At 45.4% G+C, this 10,933-nt stretch overlaps 1 non-coding gene across 1 annotated transcript; it reads right to left on the bottom strand.

Moving 5' to 3' along the window:
• Window positions 1-1,281: 1,281 nt before the first annotated feature.
• On the bottom strand, window positions 1,282-1,397 carry LOC120880698. Its single transcript, XR_005725100.1, has one exon. It is a non-coding gene; the product is annotated as a U5 spliceosomal RNA (small nuclear RNA).
• Between the last annotated feature and the right edge of the window lie 9,536 nt (window positions 1,398-10,933).

Here is a 10,933-nt window from a genome sequence, read left to right as displayed (position 1 = left end):
TCCCATGGACGGAGGAGCCTCGTAGGCTGCAGTCCATGGGGTTTCGAACAATCGAACACGACTGAGCGACTTCACTTTCACTTTTCACTTTCATGCATTGGAGAAGGAAATGGCAACCCACTCCAGTGTTCTTGCCTGGAGAACCCCGGGACAGGGGAGCCTGTGGGCTGCCGTCTATGGGGTCGCACAGAGTCGGACACGACTGAAGTGACTTAGCAGCAGCAGTGAAAGACAGGGAAGCCTGGCATCCTGCAGTCATGGCGGGGCAAGGGGGGCGGGACGCGGGAAGGGTGTCACAGAGTCAGACACCATTTAGCGACTGAACATTCTCTCTCTTTCTCCTGTGCGCGTGCTAGGCCAATTGGGTTATGTCGGACTCTTTGGGACCCTATGGACTTGTAGCCCACCAGGTTGCTCTGTTCATGGGATTCTCCACGCAAGACTACTGGAATGGGTTACCAAGCCTTTCTTCAGGGGATTTTCGTGACCCAGGTATCCATACGTGTCTCTTAAGTCTCGTGCGTTTGCCGGCGTGTTTATTACCGCCAGCGCAAATCTCTCAAAGCTCATGGCTGCCTAGGGGAAAGACTACATTTCCCAGCCTACCTTGCAGCTAAGCTGTGACAGGAAGCTCAGTTCTGGCCAATGAGATAGGTTAAAAAACTTACTTCCTGCCGTGTTTTGTTAAATCTATTATGAGCACCGTCAAAAAATTCTTTTTTGACGCCTAAATTTAAACAAATAGGTTTAAAATTTCGTCTCCCAGTTTTAAAACGAAACTATCTCATCATTAAAAACCGACAAATATACTACAGGAAAAGCAATGAGTTTACAGTTTTTAAAATTTAATTTTAAACGCACCCATATCTGTCTGTCCAGTACTCTTGCCGGGAAACTCCCATGGACGAAGGAGTGTCTGGTAGACTGCAGTCCAGGGGGTCGCTAGGAGTCGAACACGACTGAGAGAACTTCATTTTCACTTTTCTGCTTCATGCATTGGAGAAGGAAATGGCAACCCACTCCGGTGTTCTTGCCTGTAGTAATCTCAGGGACTTGGCAGAGCTTGGTGGGTTGCGATTTACGGGGCTGCACACAACTAAAGTGATTTACCAGCGGTACTATATCGGTTTGGGGATGGCTGGAAAAGTATCACCGACTGAATAAACCTCACTGCGCTGCCTACCTAAATTTTTTAGATTTATTTTCAACATATTTAATTTCAGTTATCCAATTTATTGTCAAAACTAAACAAGTTCAGTCTATTTTTTTAACACCATAAGTAGCCTTGTAAAAACAAGGCCTCAAAAAATTGAGTAAAAACTCAGAATTGTTCCTCTCCACGGAAATCTTTAGTAAAAGGCGAAAGATTTATACGATCTGAAGAGAAACCAGAGTATGCCTCAAGTTCGGGGCACGCATTGCTCAGGTAACTGTTACTCCTAACACAGTAAGAGTGATTATTTAACTTACAGAGCCATTCGTATCTTTCTTTTTTCAGACAATTGTATGAAAGTATTCTCACTTTTTGGGGAAAATAGTTCAAATAAAAAGAAGAATATAGCCATTTTTAGATCGAAAATTTGTCCTAGGTGCAGTGCATTGTGGGTATGCAAATATGACTCTCAGTCGTCACGCCCCTGTTTCCGGAAATTCCTCAAATAGTTCATTCCTCTTGTGCGGGACAGAGACCACCACCAGAGGGCAGAGCCGAGGCGAGACTTAGAAGGTTAGAGACCTGAGCCTGATTCAGCTACAAAAAGACTGTTTTAGGTGTGAAGCGGGGGTGGGGTGGGGTATGCGCGTTCAGTCGTGTTTCACTCTTTACGACCCCGTGGATTGTACCCCGCCAGGCTCCTCTGTCCATAGAATATTTTCTGTTTATCATTTTTGCCAACCAAAAGTATTTTAAAAATGGACCCAAATGATCAAATATAGAAAATCATACCTGGGGAAAAAGTGTACTTTATACAATGAAAGTAAAATCTGAAATCACATGAACAGCTAGCAATAGGCAATTAACTAAATTGTGGTAGGTCAATAAAATGCACCATTCTGAAGCCACTAAAATGTTTTTCTCCAAAGAATATATAATATATGAATATATTTACCATTTTTTCGGTTAAAAAGAAAGATGTAAAAGTATATTCCAGTTAGGTAGAAAAAAGATGTGTGTGTATATGAATGGCTTGAGAATAAACATTAAAATGTTAATAATAAACAATTTATTCCTAGCGATAAATAAGCTGCTGCTGCTGCTGCTGCTAAGTCGCTTCAGTTTTGTCCGACTCTGTGCGACCCCATAGACGGCAGCCCACCAGGCTCCTCCGTCCATGGGATTTTCCAGGCAAGAGTACTGGAGTGGGTTGCCATTGCCTTCTCCGGCGATAAGTAAGAGTTGTTTTAATTAATTTTATTTTATTTTTGGCTGTGCTGGATCTTCATTGCTGCTCACAGGCTGTCCGCAGTTGCAGCGAGTGGGAGGCTGCCCTTCGTTGTAGTGCTTGAGCTTCTCGCTGTGGTGTCTTCTCTTGTTACGGAACACAAGCTTTAGGCTCATGGGCTTCAGTACTTGCAGCACGTCGGGGCTCAGTAGTTGCAACTCTGGGGCTCTAGAGTTTGGTCCTCCCTGGTGGCTCAGATGGTAAAGAATCCGCCTGCAATGCTGTAGACCTGAGTTCGATCCTTGGGGTGGGAAGATCCCCTGAAGGAGGGCATGACAACCCACTCCAGTATTCTTGCCTGGAGAATCTCCATGGACAGAAGAGTCTGGCCGACTACAGCCCATGGGGTTGCAAAGAGTCAGAGGCGACTAAGCACAACACAGCACAAGAGTGCAGGCTCAGTAGTGGTAACCCAAGGGCTTAGTTGCCCCCTCGGCAAGTGAAATCTTCTCAGACCAGGGATGGAACTGTCCCCTGCATTGGCAGGTGGATTCTTTACCACTGGACCACCAGGGAAGTCCAAGTTATTTTCATAATCAGGAAAAAACCTGGTTAAGGGTGGGAAATCTGCAGAGTTCAAGTCTCTGGCCTGAACCTTGTGCTGTTGCTGTGGGGAGGGGAGAGGGGGCCGCTTCTTCTGCAGCTCCACCTGGCTTCTCTTAGTCTGACTTTGACCCTGGGCATCCAGGGGAAGGCGGCTTCCTCCCACTTCACTGCTTCCCTACTCCCTGCCCACCCCAGCTCCCACCTACTAACCCAGTTCACTTTCCATCACCCATACTGACAGAGCGGGCAGAACAAAAACCTCAAGGAACTTAAACCGCTTTGCCTTGGCTTGGGAGTGCATGCTGTAACCCTGTAGTAGTTTAGTTTCCTATTTATATTTGGTTTACTCAGAGATAAGAGAATTCCTCTTCATTTCTCAGAAGATGGCTTAAGAGAGGGAGGGTCTAGTAGAAATTTGCTGCTGGGAGACTTCCCTAGTGGTTAAGAATCTGGAATCAGCGGGAGACGTGGGAGACACGGGTTTGATCCCTGGTCAATGGAGCGAAGATCTCACATGTCTCGGGGCTCTGCAACCATTGAGCCCATGTGCCACAGCTAGAGAGAAGCCCGCGTGCTGCAACGTGCTGATCTTGAGGGCGACTAAGACTCGATTCAGTAAAATAAGTAAATATTAGGGAAAAAAAAGAAAAGAAATTTGCTGCTGGTAACTTCCCACCCTCAGATCAAGAGAGAATGAGTTGACACTCGGATGACCACGTGAGTGTTAATTATCCTGACTTCTTTTAACTCTTTTAATCCTTAAACTAACCCTATGAGTTTGGTACCATTAGTACCATCCTCACTTTACAAATGAGGAAACTGGCTCACAGTGGTGAAAGCCCACAGGTGGTAAGTAGCAGAGCTGGATGTGAATCCAGGAGACTCCTAGAGTCCATCCCCTAACCATGACACTGCCCTCTCTCAATCGTAATCTACAGACTCCCATTTATTGAGCCACTCCCATGGCGCATATCCTTTCCTTTCTTCTCACAACTTAATGGGATAAATGCTACCATCATTAGGGATTTGCAGATGAGGAAATGTCACTTGGTCAGGGCCATCACGTTGGATATAGTCCTGGATCTGTGACCTTTGCTGACTCTCATGTGGGTTCCTGACTTTTCCATACATCCTTGCCCTCCCTGGAAAATACTATAAAATCATTAGCTTCTCCTTCTTCCACTCCTGGCTCTCTGGCCTCATTGAAGTATCCAGCAGCCCATCCCTGGGCATCTCAGTGATGTTTTCTATCCTCAGGTGCCTCCTGTTCATCCCTGGAGCCAGTCAGATGTGGATTCTGGCCAGCGATGTAGTTTCTCCAGTGACCTTGGTGGGGGGGCTGTCATCTTGAAACTGAGGACTTGAAGAATAGCCTGGGCCAAAGGCAGCCATGGACCAGGCCACTGGGGACTCTGTCCTGCAGGCCTGTTCTCTGAGCCTTGGTGATCTGCTTCCTCCAAGCAGAGCAGGTCCTCTGCTGCTGGGACCTCCTGGGCGATGCTGAGCCCTGGTTCTGGGCAGGTGGATGCCCAGAGGATGGAGGCCTCTGTCAGGTGGAGCTGGGAGGGTGTGAGCCCACCATGTCTGGGGTGGGGGATAATCAGACTTAGTCTGTGAGCAACAAGTGGTTATGGCAGCAGGGACTGTCCCCCCGCCCCCCACCAATGTGTCCTTGGCTCCTGACAGCTCCTGAGCCCAACTTGCCTTTCTCAGGCATCATTCCTGAGCTGCTTAAGCTCCTGGAAGACCCTGAAGGAATCCCTCACAGCTCTGGTGACCCTGATGTTCCTACTCTAGGCCTGGCAGCTGCTTCCAAGGTGGGGAGGAACCCAGGTACCACAGTACCACCCACTTTGGCTATACATTGGCAGTTTCTGAGCAACTTCAGGCTTCCTGGAGGGCAAAAGCCAACCCTTCCCTCCCCTGGCCCTGGTCTAGGGGCAGCCTTGCCTTACTGTCAGCCTGAAGGCCAGCATGCTACTGGTGGCCAGCCCCCTTGGCCCTTCACTCCAGATGGCTGGTGGCTATCTGTGTGGCTGAACTACTCTCACTCCATTTTGTCAGCTCCACCTTATTAATAGAACCACAGACCCATTTCTGCAAGACTGATCTTTCGCTTACTCACCAGGAATGCATCTAGGTCAGATAAGCTCCTCACCAACTTTAATCCTTGTCTTTATCTGATAGGAAACTGGAAGAATGCCTTTTACTGATGCAGATAGTTAATGGCCCTTAAGGAATAATGGTCACAAGATCCCCAGCCGAGGGGGAGGGGGCTGGGTGGGGGTGGGGAGGGAGCAATCGTTCCTGGGTCCTCCCTATGCAGACGTGTTTCTATTTTTAGATGTTTATTTTTATTTATTTTAGACATGGTTCTATTTTTAGCTTTGGCCTCTTCTAATCCCCCTGTACCCCTTTTGTTGGTGCAAAGTGTATTTACAAATGCCTCCAGGTAATCTCCTGCCTGGGTGTCAGTTACCTACAATAAACGTCATAATTGCACTTTATGGAGTTGCCTGCTCTGTTTTTCAGTCTCAAAGTTCCTCTTCAGTTCAGAGGATGTTATTCAACATCCCCTCTGTGGTGGGCCTACTTTTTCTTCTACTTGTGTCGCTTCTAGATTTCCATGTTTGAGCTCATTAATTCTCTCTTCCATATGGTCTGCTCTATTTAAATTGCTTTCCAACGCTTTCTTCATCTCTGATGCTTTCTAATGCATTCTTTATCTCGTTTATTGAGCTCTTCAACTCCAGTATTTCTGTTTGGTTCTCTTACAGCATTTCAATCTCTCTTTCTTTTCTTTTTACTTTTTTGGCCGCACCACACTACTGGTGGGATTTAGTTCCCCAATCAGGGATTGAACTTCTCACCTGCAGTGGACGTGCAGAGTCTTAACCACTGGACTGCCAAGGAACTCCCATAAAGCTTTTTAAAAAAATATCATTCTAACAATTGAACAGATTAGAAATTAGAGGGCTTTCTTTTGTTTTACTGGAGAAGAAAATGGCGACCCACTCCAGTATTCTTGCCTGGAGAATCCCATGGATGGAGGAGCCTGGTAGGCTACAGTCCAAGGGGTTGCAGAGTCGGACACGACCGAGCGACTTCACTTTCTTTCTTTTGTTTTACAGTAGGTGGCGCTATCGGAGAAGGCAATGGCAACCCAACCCGGTACTCTTGCCTGGAAAAACCCATGGACGGAGGAGCCTGGTAGGCTGCAGTCCATGGGGTCACTAAGAGTCGGACACGACTGAGCGACTTCCCTTTCACTTTTCACTTTCATGCATTGGAGAAGGAAATGGCACCCCATTCCAGTGTTCTTGCTTGGAGAATCCCAGGGATGGGGGAGCCTGGTGGGCCCCGTCTATGGGGTCGCATAGAGTCGGACACGACTGAAGCGACTTAGTAGCAGCAGCAGGTGGCGCTGTAGCACTATTTTATTTTATTTTTTTTTTTAGTTTTGTTAGCTGCTCTCCCTCGGGCTTCCTTGGTGGCTCAGCTGGTAAAGAATCTGCCCACAATGCGGGAGACCTGGGTTCGATCCCTGGGTTGTGAAGATGCCCTGGCGAAGGGAAAGGCTACTCACTCCAGTATTCTGGCCTGGAGAATTCTATGGACTGTACAGTCCATGGGGTCGCAGAGAGTCAGACACGACTGAGCGACTTTCACTCACTTCACTCTCTCAGGTTATACTTGAGAGTCAGCACTTTCCATCCTCCACTGCCTCTGTATCCAGCGCCATCATTATCACTGCTTGTGCCTCTAGAGGCTGCTGGTGCCTTGCTGCTGCTGATGTCGCTGGCATCACTGGGACACGGGATGGTGGGCACTGAGTCAGGCCCCACTGCATTTGAAAGGGGAAGGATGGGGGGAACCCAGATTGTGGGTGTGTACACCTCATCACGCATGTGTCTAGGGCTTCCCTGGTGGCTCAAAATCTGCCTGCAACACAAGATCTGCCTGTAATGAAGGAGACCTGGGTTCGATCCCTGGGTCAGGAAGATCATCTGGTGACAGAAATGGCAACCCACTGCAGTATTCTTGCCTGGAGAATTCCATGGACAAAGGAGCCCGAGGTCACACAGAGTCAGACATCACTGAGCGGCTAACACACACATACACACACACACCTTGTCATACAGTCAGGTTTAAGCTTCACCTCTAGGGGTGGGGACAGGGGACCAGAGTCGTGGATGCCTCTACAGCTGGAGGGATGCCACGGGAGTTGCCATATAGGGCCAGGAGGCGGGAGTTGTGTATACCACCCCCTCTACTGCTCCTGGATTCTCTGGGGCTGCAGATTCAGCCGTCCCAACTGGGAGTCTGGGATGGCAGGTGCCACCTCTACCGTCCCCTAGTTCCACCTCTGTGCACTCCAGTCCATCCCTGTTAGATGTACGAATGTGTGGAACTCTCAGGTGAGCTGGGCAGAGACATCTCTGCTGAGCTGTGAATGTTTTACTTGTTGTGCATTGAAGGCGAGAGACAAAGAGTGCATCTCACTCCATCACGATGCTGATGCCACTTCTGTCTTGGTCTTATTTTATACAAAGAATAAATTCTACAAATCATAGCAAGTCCTTCCTATTTTCCCACCTTTGGTCAACTGGTAGTTTTGTCTATTTTTTTTTTAGCATGAGATGGAATACTTTACTGATAGGGTTAATTTTTTTTTCCCCAGGGGTTATTTCACTTGGCCCTTGATAGTAACCTTTGGAAAGCCCTGGAATATTGACAATATGGTTGCTGAGAATGGCTTTTAATTATTTTAATTGCTTGGTTAAAGGATTCAATGAACATTTGCTGAATTGAAATGGAACTTCTCTCAGCAGTGGCAGTCACAGCCTTCCTGAAGATTGGAGTACTGAAACAATAGGAGAAGGACCTCAGAAATGGTCCCAGCTCTTCAGACAAGAAACGGGATGAGCCTGGACCAGGAATTACAAGCCTTCATAGACTTAGAGGCAATGAATGTCACCTGGAGTAAATGAGCCCTCTCTGAGAGTCACACTCATAGTTTAGGTCCAGATGCTGTGAAAGTGCTGCACGCAATATGTCAGCAAAGTTGGAAAACTCAGCAGTGGCCACAGGACGGGAAAAGGTCAGTTTTCATTCCAATCCCAAAGAAAGGCAATGCCAAAGAATGCTCAGACTACCACACAATTGTACTCATCTCACATGCTAGCAAAGTAATGCTCAAAATTCTCCAAGCCAGACTTCAGCAATATGTGAACCATGAACTTCCAGATGTTCAAGCTGGTTTTATAAAAGGTAGAAGAACCAGAGATCAAACTGCCAACATCTGGTGGATCATAGAAAAGGCAAAAGAGTTCCAGAAAAAAACATCTATTTCTGCTTTATTGACTATGCCAAAACATTTGACTGTGTGGATCACAATAAGCTGTGGAAAATTCTGAAAGAGATGGGAATCCCAGACCACCTGACCTGCCTCTTGAGAAATCTGTATACAGGTCAGGAAGCAACAGTTAGAACTGGACATGGAACAGCAGACTGGTTCCAAATAGGAAAAGGAGTACGTCAAGGCTGTATATTGTCACCCTGCTTATTTAACTTACATGCAGAGTACATCATGAGAAACGCTGGGCTGGAGGAAGCAGAAGCTGAAATCGAGATTGCCGGGAGAAATATCAATAACCTCAGATATGCAGATGACACCACCCTTATGGCAGAAAGTGAAGAAGAACTAAAGAGCCTCTTGATGAAAGTGAAAGAGGAGAGTGGAAAAGTTGGCTTAAAGCTCAACATTCAGAAAACTAAGATCATGGCATCCGGTCCCATCATTTCATGGCAAATAGATGGGGAAACAGTGGCTGACTTTATTTTTCTGGGCTCCAAAATCACGGCAGATGGTGATTGCAGCCATGAAATTAAAAGACGCTTGTTCCTTGGAAGGAAAGTTATGACCAACCTAGACAGCATATTAAAAAGCAGAGACATTACTTTGCCAACAAAGGTCCGTCTAGTCAAGGCTATGGTTTTTCCAGTGGTCATGTATGGATGTGAGAGTTGGACTATAAACAAAGCTGAGCGTCGAAGAATTGATGCTTTTGAACTGTGGTGTTGGAGAAGACTCTTGAGTGTCCCTTGGACTGCAAGGAGATCCAACCAGTCCATTCTAAAGGAAATCAGTCCTGGGTGTTCATTGGAAGGACTGATGCTGAAGCTGAAACTCCAATACTTATGGACAGGGAGGCCTGGTGTGCTGTGGTTCATGGGCTCGCAAAGAGTTTGACATGACTGAGTGACTGAACTGAACTGAACCGAACTGATCAAGGCTATGAAGAAAGAGGGACCCAGTGTTGCTATTTCTCATTTTTCCAGAGACGCTATAAATTTAGAATTTGATTTAAAATTTCCAGCACTTAAAAAAATTGAGAATTAATTCAAAACTAAAAAGTAAGACCAGATACATCTGTAGTCAGCATTTAATCAGTGGGCTGCTAGCAGCATACCCAGTGGCATAACTAACTGAATGATAATAATGACATTAGCTAGCATTTATGTGCACTTGCTCTAAGCTAGGTGCTGAGAAATGCTTTATGATCCTTTAATCCCCCTGCCAACCTTATGAGGCAGATGGAGAGAGGTTGTTCAATATATTTAATGTCAGACAATATAAAATATAAATGACAAACTTGAATCTAGTCAGGTCTAGAATCTTACAGATCTGAGGTCCAGTCTACAAGAAGCTTAGAGGATACAGGAACAAATTAAATTTGGAGGGAGAAATACCTACCATGAGGGAAAAATTCAGACAAATTCATGATGAGGACATTCCTTAGGACAATGATCCAGTCCTTCAAAAATTACAGACACACACACACACAGTGTTGGGAAGCAAAGCTGTTCAGATTAAAAGGGAGAAAAGAACCCCCATAATGACAAAATGCAATATGAGTGTCCTTTTTGGATCTTGATTTGAACTGCTGCTGCTAAGTCACTTCAGTCGTGTCCGACTCTGTGTGACCCCATAGATGGCAGCCCACCAGGCTCCCCGTCCCTGGGATTCTCCAAGCAAGAACACTGGAGTGGGTTGCCATTTCCTTCTCCAATGCATGAAAGTGAAATTGCTCAGTCGTGTCTGACTCCCAGTGACCCCATGGACTGCAGCCTACCAGGCTCCTCCACCTATGAGATTTTTCAGGCAAGAGTGCTGAAGTGGGTTGCCATTGCCTTCTCCGTGATTTGAGCTAGTTAATGATAAGAAGTCATTTTGGAGATAACTGGGGACTTATCAAAAAAAAAAAAAAAAAAGAGCCTCGAAGACACTTTAAAGTGTTGAAAGAAAAAAAGTTGTGAATGCAAAATTCTGTATCCAGCTAAGATATCCTTCAACTTTGGGGGTGAAATAAAGACTATTTCAGACACACAAGGAAAGAGTTGAGAAAAATCTTTCTCCAGCAGAACTGCATGACAAGATGTGCTAAGTAAGTACTTCAAACTGAAAGGAATGACTTGGACACTGATGTTCATGGAAGAATGCACCAGAAAAGGTAAACATAGGGCCAAACATAAAACTATCTTTCATGACTTTAATCTGTTAAAAAGGCAATTGTTTAAAACAAAACTAGTGATTTTGTTTTTGGGAGTTTGTAACATATTTAGAAGTGAAATATATAAAACTGAGAGCACAAAGGAAGAGGTTAAACGGAATTATACTGTTTTAAAGTATTTACCTTTTACCTGAAGTACTAAAATATTAATTCTAGGTACATTCTGGGAAATCAATAATGCATAATAGATTCACTAGAGCAATATAAAAAGGTATAGCTAAAAAATAGTAAAAGAAATAAAGTGGAATATAAAATTATTCAATTAGCCTAAAAGAAGTCAAGGAAAGAGTAACAAAGAAGTAGACTAAATAGAAAACAAATAGTAAGATGCTATACTTAAACCCAACCATACCAGTGATCACATTAAATTTA

The sequence above is a fragment of the Oryx dammah genome, unplaced genomic scaffold (genome assembly GCF_014754425.2).
Source record: "Oryx dammah isolate SB20612 unplaced genomic scaffold, SCBI_Odam_1.1 HiC_scaffold_21, whole genome shotgun sequence".
Classification (NCBI taxonomy): Eukaryota; Metazoa; Chordata; class Mammalia; order Artiodactyla; family Bovidae; genus Oryx; species Oryx dammah.
This window is presented reverse-complemented; position numbering and strand designations above follow the sequence as displayed.